Source organism: Urocitellus parryii, chromosome 15 (genome assembly GCF_045843805.1).
Source record: "Urocitellus parryii isolate mUroPar1 chromosome 15, mUroPar1.hap1, whole genome shotgun sequence".
Taxonomy (NCBI): Eukaryota; Metazoa; Chordata; class Mammalia; order Rodentia; family Sciuridae; genus Urocitellus; species Urocitellus parryii.
This window is the reverse complement of record NC_135545.1, coordinates 40,321,269-40,332,921: the sequence shown is the minus strand read 5'-3', so window position 1 is coordinate 40,332,921 and position 11,653 is coordinate 40,321,269.

Genomic DNA, 11,653 nt, shown 5'->3' with positions numbered 1-11,653 from the left:
TTTTCCCAAAGTGATATAATCATGTTGTTAAAATATTTATTTGTTTATTGCTGTAAGATCTTAAAATGACTGTATTAACCCAATAAATTATTTGGTGGGAATTTAGTCTAAAAAAAATCATCAACTAGAAAGAAAGTCATCATGCCCAAAGATATCAATCATAGAATTACATGTATTAGCAAAACCTGATGAACAACCTTGGTATCCCACAGTGGGGGTGGGGGATTAAAAAGTGTAATAACAGTAAATAATAACGAATAAATTATTAATGTTAAGTTAAAAATGCAGGGTATAATATTTCTGTACAGAAGGTAACATTATTAAGATAAAAAGAAACATGCCTAAATGTGAAAAGCTTACAAAGAACCACAGGTCCTATCAGTCACCAAACCCTTCTGTTTGCTCTTCCTAAATTTGTGAACTTTTCTTCTTGTCCATCACTCCCATCTTTGCCCCAGTCTTTGTCACCTCTCACCTGGATGGCAGTACCAGCCTCCCAGAAGCCTCTGCCTAGGCGCCCGGGCCCCATTTAGATGCATTCTCTACTTTGCGGTCAGAGGGATTCTTTTTAAAATACCCATTTGCTTACCGAAATTTTCCCTACTTAAAATTCTTCAGTGGCTTTTCAATTCTTTAAGAAGAAGTTCTAAGATCTTTCATGTGCCTTAAAACGGTCTATATGACTTGGCCACAGGAAACATCTCCATTTATCTCTCCTTGTTGAGTGTAGTCTAGCCACACCATGTCCACATTCAATCCTGCCTACAAATGCCTCTGCTAATTGGCACCAGCCCTTAACCTTGAAATTTCACAGCATGAACTTTAGGTAATAGGCCACGTATATTCTATGTACAATTCTTTTCTCCTTTTTTGGTCCTATTTTGTTTTCTTAAATATTCTTCGCAGAATAAGTGTGATAGGTCTGATAAGTAAGATGCAATTAGTACAAAATGATGAGTGCCTTCCAGGTGACAGTTTTCACTTTCTCACTAGACTTTGGAGATTTACAAATGGCAAATTATTTCAAGGGTTGGCTAATGAGACTATGAAATTCAGACAGAATGCCTACCACTGCACAGAAAGAAAAAGAGGGACTAAGTATCTGTGTCACCCATTTATAATTATTTCACAATTATAAAATAAAGTTGAGAAAACATTACCATAAGGTTGACAGCACTCAGAATAAATCTTCATAAAGGAACATTAAACCGTTGCTATGTCAAAAATGAGGGAGAAGTGGGTATCCTCCCCTTTTCCTGGTGGGAGGTGGAAGTGCTAGAATCACCCTCCTCCAAAGCTCCCAAGGCACAAGCTGTAGCTCCCGGGCTCCTGCCCCAGGTGATCTGTACAGGAATCCCTGGTGGTCAATTCCCCAGGCTCCCACAGAAGGAGCAAAATCCTGGCTCTCTCCCCAACTCTGGTGCTGCCAACAGAATATTTCATCGATTCAGGAAGTTTTTCACTTTTTTAAAAATATTCTTCTATAATTCAGTAGAGAAGGTGAGTCTCAGATCTTGTCCTTTCTATCACTTTTAAGTCCACTCACAATTATTCAAAAAAAAAAATGTTGTGAAGTGCTGGATCCTCTCATACGTGTTCCTCCACTGGATTGGTTGGTTGGGTTGTGCCTCCTCTTTCTTTCCTGCCTCCAATTAGTGTTCTGATTTGTGGATCTACTAGAGGATGGTTTCCCAGACCGCTACTAAGTCCAGGATAAATGCATGCATCACAGTGACAGGCATTACCCCTGGACTTCCTTGCTAGGACAGAGATAAGCAATGCATAGTTTAATGGTCAAGTGATTTCAAGGTGGTAGGCGTGGTCCCAGGAAAGAAGACTGGACTTCTAAGCACATACATGATTTCCAGGTGCTACTGCAGATTTAGATGGTAGCTCCATTGTTTCTTCCCCAGAGATATCTTCATGGATCTCTTTAATCCATTCAAATTGACCTGTTATAGGCTCTTATAACCACATGCTCTCTGTGTTACTATGTGTGTATCATTACACTAAGTTCCACAAAGGTGGAGATTACAGCTTCCTTTATATTTCTCTCTCTCTCTCTCTCTCTCTCTCTCTCTCTCTCTCTCTCTCTCTCTCTCTCTCTCTCTCTCCCTCTCTTTTTACTCACAATTATATCTTGAATGTCAAGCCCAGCAAAAGGAACATGTAGCGTTTAGTAAACACCTGTTGGGTGAATGAATGAATGAATGTTTTAGGTAACATTGTAGCTTGCATGGGACTTATCAGTCCAGAAGAAATGAAAATATAAAAATAACACAAGTAAAAACATTGGGGAAACTCAAGAGTAACCAAGAGAAGGCATAAACCACAAAAGGACTTCATCCTTGAGAAAACGGAGCCCCATGGATAAGATCTACATTGACTTCTCCCTAGGACACTCTAATCACCATGGAATTACTTCCCCTTGGTCAGGTACTCTTAGCGACGATCACTTATATTTGAGAGAAAAAGCTGCTGCCCTTTTAACTGACTATAACTGTGCTTCTAAAGTTGTTTTTATTTCAAATAAGGCCTGCCAGAGAAACTTACACGTAACCAGCCCAAAGGGCCAAGTCATCCTGTGTTATCCCTTTTAAATGACCCAGAATAACTTTTCTCATTATAATCTTTATTATAAATAAAGGCTGTTTTGGACATGAGCGGTATGAAGAAGCATGACATTGAAGAGAGCATGCTGAGAATGGGCTCTCCTCTACAGGTGAGGGTGAGTCTTTCTTACATAAGCATCCATGAGTTTTCCCAATGAAAGTTCCAGTTTTGTTTGCTTGGGGAGACACCACTCTGGGAATTATCCCCAGTTTTCTCCTTACTTGGTGCAAGTAATAAACCTCTCTTCACTCCTTTGTCTCCTGTTTGGGCTTATGAGCTTTACACTCACCAAGAGGTGAACCCACGGCTTTCTGTTACAGACTGCAACAGGCAAAATTCAGGGTATAGTCCTCTGGGTGTGAGAAATCAGAAGATGGAGTTTCTAAATTTCCAAAGATCCTAGGATAGAGAGTAGAGAAATTATCAGGAAGAATGCAGCCACATTGAGGAAACTCCCAAAATGAAGTGCTGTCTCATCTTAGACTCCTTAACTGTGTTTGTGGATAAGACCCTATGGATCCCAGATGCAATATCATCAGCTTGAAGGATGGAATTGCTAAGCAGAGAGTTCATCTGCTGCCCATCAAGAGGAGTTAGAGATTGGAGTTAGAATTATTTTATGTGAGAGGATCTTTGTAAATATCTTTGGCTTTTCCCTGAAATTCTAGAAAGGCAAAAACTTAGAAATAAAGGCTATTTCTCAAAAGGAAGACTATAGGCAAAACCAACATAGTTACACTCTAACCAAGCCAAAATCTAAATGTAGGATCCAGGTAATCTGGGAATAATATTTAACTTTTAAAGCAAATAAGCAACATATTTAAAATAAGGTAACAAAATAAAGAGTCTTACGACATATTTACAATAATGTCCCATTCATAATTTTTTTTGAAAAATCACTAAACATTTGAAGAACACACCCACACACACAAAACACTTGGTTTTGAGGAAACAATTCAACAAAAATCAACCCACAATTGATCAGAGATTGGAAGTAGTAGGAAATCACTTTTTACTAACCAGTATAAAAATGTTAAAGAAGGAAAGAAAGGGAGAATTTTGGAAGAAATATAGAATCTTTAAAAAAGGAAATCAAATAAAGTTGTTAAATAGAGAAATATAATTGAAATAAAAAAAATTGGAGTGAATTAACAACACATTTGGTCCAACAAAAGTTAAATATTCATAAACTTAAGAACACATTACTAGTAGCTAGGAAGAGGGGAGTGCAGGGAGGGGAGGGGTATGGGGATAGGAAGGATAGTAGAATGAATCAGATATTATTAGCCTATGTTCATATGTGACTATACGACCAGTGTGAATCTACATCACATAAACCAGAAAAAGGAGAAGTTTATACTCCATTTATGTATGATGTGGCAAAATGTATTCTACTGTCATGTATAACTAATGAGAAAAATTAAAAGAATTTAAAAAGAAATCATTACAAAAAAAAAAGATACATTACTATACATTACTAGAATTTATCCAGACTAAAAACAGAGACAGGAAAAAAAAAAAAGATTAAAAATCAACCAACTAGAAACCTGCCACTGAATTTCAGAAGGAGAGGAGAATAAATTTTATATTTAAAAACACATTGACCAAACTGTTTCATAGTTTGATCAGAAATATTAGCCCACAGATCCAGGAAGCCCAGAAAACCCCAGGCAGAACAAACACAAAGCAAATCACATTGGGCACATTATAGTCAAGCTGCTGTCAATCAAAGAAAAATTTTAAAAAAGCCTTAAAAATATTCAGAGGTGGGGAAAGACACAAGCAGGAGGAGATGGAGAATGACATAGGATTATTATTAAAAACAAAAGAAAGAAAAAATGAAACAATGATTAAGAAGATATTAAGAATATAAGGGAACAATGTCTTGTTAGGGCAGGGGATGAGCTATGGGAAGCTCTATCATAGAGACTGAAGATATCTTTTAAAAATAAAGAATAATGTGAAGACATTTTTTCAAACAAACAGAAGCTGAGAAAATATATTCAGACTCATATTATGGGAAATGCTTAAGGAGGCTTTTCAGGCTGAATGTAAATAATATCAAATGAACATCTGAATCTAAAAGGAAGGAAGAAAAACACTAGAAAGAGTGAGTATGAAAAGCTATCTTTTCCTTTTTCAAATATTATGAAATGCAATGGGTTGTTTAGAGCAAAAATAACAAAGTTGAGGTTGAAGCTAAAAGAAACAAAATGTGGAGATGGCCCAAAGACAGGAAGAGGACATGCTTGAAACCTTTTACGCTATATATGAAGTGACACGGTATTAATTCAATACAGGCTTATGTAAGCTAAGGATGCACATTGTTATCAGTAGAGCAACCATTCAAGAAAAATGAGTGTAATAAAAACAAAAAAAAGCCAATAGAGAAAATTGGCTAAACAATAAAACAAAAACACAGTTTGATTAATCAAAGAAGACAGGAAACAAGGAACAAAAGAATCATGAACTAAGAGCGCAAATAGACAATATATAGCAAGCTGCCATAACTAATCCAAACGATATAAATATTAATATTAAATGCAAATAAACTAAACATTCAAAGCAGAGGTTGTGACATGGGAAATAAAGGAAGAATCAAGTACATGTTGTTTTAAGGAGATAAATGTTAACTATACAAGATACAAATGAATTGAAAGCAAAAATAGAGAAAAAGAATGAACACAACCTCATGCCCTTTGTGGATATAAATATGAGGAGGTTTATATTATACATCTGACAAAGCACACTTCAAGAAAGGGAATTTTGCCATGGATAAAGAGAATTAATTCATAATCATTATTGGACCAATTACTCGAGAATACCTGGAAACTGTAAACACATATGCAATGAATAAAAATAATCCAAAATACATAAAGAAAAATTAACAGAAGTAAAAGATTAAATAGACAAATAAACCAAAAAAATAGTCAAAGGTTTTAACATCATGCAAAATTGATGGATCAAGTAGATAACAATAGAAAAGAACATGCAAGATTCAAAAACAAGTGTTTACCTGCTTAAGCCTACTGACATTTGTAGTTCATACACTCGGCAACTGCAGGATGCATATTCTTTACAAGCACATCTGGAACATCTCTCAAGATAGATAATATGCCAGCCCTTAATACAAATCTCAGTAAATGTCAGCTATTTGGAATCATGCTAAGTATGTTCGCAGACAAAAGTAGAGTAATATTCAAAGTCAATAACAATAAGATATCAGCAAAAGCCCCAAATATTTAGAAGTAGAAGAAATCACAATGGCAGTTAAAATATTTTTAAATTGGTAGTAGTTAAAAATTGTGAGGTGGAATAAAATGCAATATAGAGATAAATGTACAGATTGAAATGCTTAAATTATAAAAGGATATGTTTTAAATTGGTGATAGATATTTCCATCAAATGAAGCAAGGAAAAGAACAAATTAATCTCAAAACAAGAAAAATAGAAAATAATGAAGCTTACATTGGAAATCTTGATATGGCAAACAGACGAATAGTGAAATGCTGAGAAAGTCAACAAGGTCAAGTTTTGTTCACTAAAAGGATTCTAGTTCAACTTAGGAAAAAAAGAGAGAAATATATAGATTGCTAATTATAGTATAATAGATAAAGAGCTTGTGTTAATGATCCCCAGACCACCCTCAGGTTGGATCATTTGCTAGGCAGACTCACTAGTCTGGGCACATCGTTGTATTTGTGGTTAAGACTTTTTACAGCATGTTGTGGTTTAAATGTGACTCCTCCAAAATTCAGATATTGAAACATTATTCCAAAGAGATGATACTAAGAGGTGGCTTGGTCATCAGGGCTCCTTCCCTCATGAACTGGATTAGATGTCCTTATGAAAGGGCTTAACAGAGAGGAATTCATCTCTCTTGCCCCTCTGTCTTGTGCCATGGGAGGTTCAAGTGAGGCCTCTCTTATCACTCAGGAATTTCTGGGAATTTAAGAGCTTCATGTCAGAAACTAGGGTCAAACATCAAATATTAGAATAAAAGATACACTCATCACCCACCACTTGCAGAATGAAGATTCCATAAATAAATCCCAGGTATAGTGTAGTGTTCAGTGGATTTATGATAAAGGCGGCAAAGGCATTTCAATGGGGAACGAAAGTCGTCAAGAAGTAATGCTGGGTCCTCGGAAATATCCATGTGGCAGGTCATCGTCCTTATCTCACACCATTCGTCAAAGTGATTTTGAGCTGGATCATTAGACAAAAGCATCAAAACAAAAACAATAAAACTTCTTGGAGAAACATTAAAGAATATTTTCATGTCTTTGATTGATGAAAAATTTTGAGGAGTTAAAAGGCACTGTTCCTACAAGAAAAACCAATAAATTGGGCTTTGGAAAATTAAAATCTTCTGCTTTTGAAAAAAAAAATACCACCAAGAGAGTACATATATAGCAGAGCACAGTGCACAGGCCTGTAATCCCAGCGGCTCAGGAGGCTGAGGTAGGAGGCTTTCGAGTTCAAAGCCAGCCTCAGCAAAAGCGAGGTGCTCAGCAACTCAGTGAGACCCTGTATCTAAATAAAATACAAAATTAGGACTGGGGATGTGGCTCAGTTGTTGAGTGCCCCTGAGCTTAACAGTTTAATCCCTAGTAACAGGAGAGAGAGAGAGAGAGAGAGAGAGAGAGAGAGAGAGAGAGAGAGAGAGAGAATATATACAAGTCACAGATAGGAAAATATAATCAAAAAAGTCTTAAATCCAGAATATATAAAGAAATCCTATATTCAATAACAAAACAACAAATAACCCAAAGGAAAAAAAACTGGACAAATTATTTGCAAAAGAAAGTATACAATTGCCAAGCAGTGATTGAGAAGATATACTCTCCTATAATTACTATATAGGAGAGTACAAATCAAAATTTTAAAGACATTGGAATAAATAAATTGAAAACAACAGCAATACCAAGATGGGTGAGGATTTAGATGAACATCTAGAACCCTCCTATGTTGCTGTTGGAGGTACAAGATGTTTAAACTACATTAAGATACAATTTGGTAGCTACTTGTGGAGCTAAAGCCATGCCTACCGTATGACTTAGAAATCTTATTCTTAGGTATTTACCCAAGAGAAATGAATGAGCATTTTCACAAAAAGATTCATACAACTATGTTCATAATAGCTTTATTCATAATAGCCCCAAACTCTTATCAACCTCCGTGTTCAGGTAAATGGATAAACAAACTGTGATTTATTCTTAAAATGCAAAAATGGAACTAACTTCTAGTACACACCATAACAAAGACAAATCTTAATGGTGTTATGTTTAGTGAAAGAAGCCAGCCATAAATAATACCTATTGTAGGAATTCATCCATAGGAAGTTCTACATCACGCAAGTCTAATCCTGATAGAAACCAGAAGAGTGATTGCCCCTAGAAAGGGGGTAGGGTATTGAATGACAAGGAACTTTCTGGGGTGATGGAAATTGTCTAGATTTTAATTGGGATGCTGGTTACTTGGAAAATGCATTTGTCCAAACTCCTTGGAACTACAAGCTTAAAACTGGAGAACTGTGTTATATGTAAATAATAATTAGAAAATAAAATATAGTGTTTGTGCTTCTGGAGCCCGTTTGGTGAAGGGACATGTTGGGTGAGGTTCTCCAAGCCTGGATCCTCGGTTTTAAGTCTCATGCCCTTTCTTTCTCCTCTTTCGCCTGTCTTCTAAGAAACACCCTCACCTTGGGAGGGCTGACCTTGGACTTCCTCACTTTCTTCTTAGCCCTCTCTCTGGCCTCAGGACTCCGGCAGCCCATCCCTCTGCACCTACTGAGTGCCTTTCTCTGTTCCTGACTCCACATCAGGTTCTTTGATAAAAAGCCTCCCTGCTGGAACAATTTCTTTCCTTATGCCCATGAGCTTGCAAAAATTTGCGGCTGATTTCTCCCAGGGGAACAATCTCCACTTAAAGCCAAAGCCACCAAGGGGTTCCTCTAATCTCAAAAGCATTTGTAGAGCTGAACGTGTGTTTTCATTCCCAGTGTGGAGTTCCGCAATCACCAAGCCGGCCTCCTGCCTGCAGCCAAGTAGGCACCACTGTGTTCAAGTAGTTCTGCCCTTGTTAAGCGATCCTGAACCCCATCTTGGAGGATAAGCATTGTCCCAAGTCCCTTGCTCTCTAAGCGGGGAAGCTACCAGTTCTGGCTTCCCCAATTCTCATCCACTGCATCTGGGGACCAGGGCTTGTATCCTGATCACAGTCTCCTTAGGCAGACAGTGAGAGCTTTTTTTTTTCTCCTTCACAAACAATCACAAATGATATTTTCTCTCTGGACGGACACCTGCCTTATTAGGAACCTGCTCCACTCTGCAATCACACCTGAGCAGGGCCCTCGGCGTCCAGGCTGCCCGAAGGCAAACTGAAGCCAATGTGGAAATGACTCAGAGAGGCTGTTTGGAAAATCAGAATTGAGATTCAGAGACTTCTGAGTGGTTTTGTCCCTGAGGGATGCGTGGTGGTGATGATCACGCCTGGGTATTTTCAGAGTCACCCATTTTTATTTTATTTGGGGGTTTTGCTAACCTTTGTATAATGCAGTGCAACAAGCCTTCTTGCTGCAGGCATTTGTGGTTTGCATCTTGGAGAGCTCCCTCTTCCAGGCAGATGCGTTCACGAGGCTTGGCGGGGTGGGGGGGGGGAAGCTTGGATATCAGAAAACACAGTCGAGAGAAGGTCTACCTACATTTTGTGAGCCTTCTGCAGATCAGTGGAGGAGGGCAGGGACTCTGTGGCTGTGTGCATTTGAAGCGTGAGCTGTCAGGACCCAGGAAATGCCTTGTTTGCATGGGAGGAACACTGGGCAGGAGAAGTACCAAGACATGGTCGAGCAGAGGTGTCCCCTGAACATGCTTTCATGGGGAATTCAAGACATTCTGGGATCTGGATGTCCTAAAGCCCTTTCCAGGTTGGCAGCTCCCGGGGGTCCATCCTGTGGACATGGAAGGCATTAAGTGTGCCACTCAGACAGAACACAAACTCCTGGAGTTGACTCTAAAGCACTATTCCAAATACGGTGCCCCTCTGGAGTCCTTGTGCCCAATGCTAGGAACCAGTGAGTGCCACAGACCTCTCTGCTGTCTATATGTGGATCTGTGGCCCTTGCCTGCTGGCCAGATCTAGTTAGTACAGATCAGAGAGAGGAACAGAGTGGGAAAGGAGACCAAAAAAGCAGATTTTTCATCTTTAGAAAAACCTGAAGCAAGGAGACATAGCGACAACCACTAGAAAACACAGAACACAGTGAAAAATAAAGCCCAGGCTCAGCAGTAAGACAGTTGTATATTTGAATCCCAACTTTGCCTCCTACTAGCCGTGTGGCATTGGGAAAAAATGATCGACCTCTCTGCATCTATTGTTTCTTCCTTGTGTTCTGAGGAAAACGTGTCTTATAAGGTCTTTGTGAGAATTCAAGTAGGTAACTGATACAATAAAGTTCTCAACTCTGTGTTTGGCACAGAGTAGCTGTGAAATAAATAGTACTCTTTGGTTTATTCAATTTAATTTTCATCCGTAAACCTGAGTTTAAGACTAGCTATGCAGTTTCCAGCTACTAAAACAGAATCATTTTAAATGTCATTTCCCTTACTTACAATACAAAGTAATGTCTAATTCATGGAACTGCTGTATCTCTAAGAAGCTTCCCTGATCCCTTGCCACATAGAGTGATGATTTCTCAGACTTTACTTTGCTCATGTTAAAACACAGATTCTAATTCTCCATCTGTCATGGATTCCACAATTTTACGTTCGTAACAAGCATCTAGATGATGTTGATGCTGCAGGTCCCTGGACCACACTTTGAGTAGCAAAGGAATAGTGTTAATCATTTCTCTCTCTGTACCATATCCTCATGGTACTCGTAAGCATGTTTGGTGGTGGTGATGGTGGTGGTGGTGGTGGTGGTGTGTGTGTGTGTGTGTGTGTGTGTGCATTGCCTGTGACTCTTGTGTATCTGGGCACACCTATAGGAGAGGGACCATGTCTGTCTGTCTTCTCTCCATCTATCACAAATGAATCGACCATTGACTAGGGCTTGAAACACCTTTCACAGGCAGAAGGGTTCCTCTGTCCACACTGCCTTGCTTTGAATCAAGACACTCTCTGTGATCTGGGGTGGCGAAGCCTAGCTACATTTATAGGGTAACTCCACTGCACCATCTCAGGTCTCCTCCATTTCCAATCACATAATCCACACCCACAGGGCTGCCTTGTCTACTCCCTTCACCTTCTCCTCCCAATGTGGCATCTGGAGCTTGTCCTGGTCTTTGTGCCCAGGATCCAGTATCCCTCCACCTGGTGCCTGCTACTTCCTACTCATGGACCTACAGGCCAACCACCTGGATGGGGAAGTGTCATCTGACCCCTCAGGATCCACCTTGGTCTTCTTTGCTATAGCCGTGACTTAGTGCTAGGAGTCTGATGGAGCTCTCCGTGCCCCATGGAAGCTGGGTCTCACCCCTAATGACTGACAGGGAGTGCTCACAGCTCTTTCAGCCGCCAGGCCCCTTCCGAGTCTTCCAGCCTCACTACAAACATGCACACCTGGGCACACGCATGCACACACTTGCACACTCACACTCCCCCAGGCTCAGTCCATCCGGCAGACCCCACTTGGGTGGTTCCTGCTTTCCGTTTTTTTTTTCTGGGTCCTCTGGGTTTCTCTCCTTTTGCTCCTCCTTTCCTGTCTCCTCCTCCGTTGCTCTTTCCCTCTGTGCCCTTCCTCCCCTGCTCCTACTGTTCTGAGCCTGCGCCCTGCTCCTCTTTCCCCCACGCCCACTGTCTGTCCAGTTCCTCTATTTGTCCCCCCTATTCTCTGCCTTTCTCTGGGCTCCCTCCACTCTCACTGGATCTTTCTGGCTCTTTCTCCCCTGTTTCTTCTTCCAGGTTTTCTGACATTCTCCATCTTTCTGCCTCTCTGGGCTTGTGATTATTTCCCATCCTCACATACCCCCCCAGAACCAGAATAGAATGGAAATGGGCAGCTCCTTCCCTCCAAAGCCTGGAAATCTGGCCTGGAG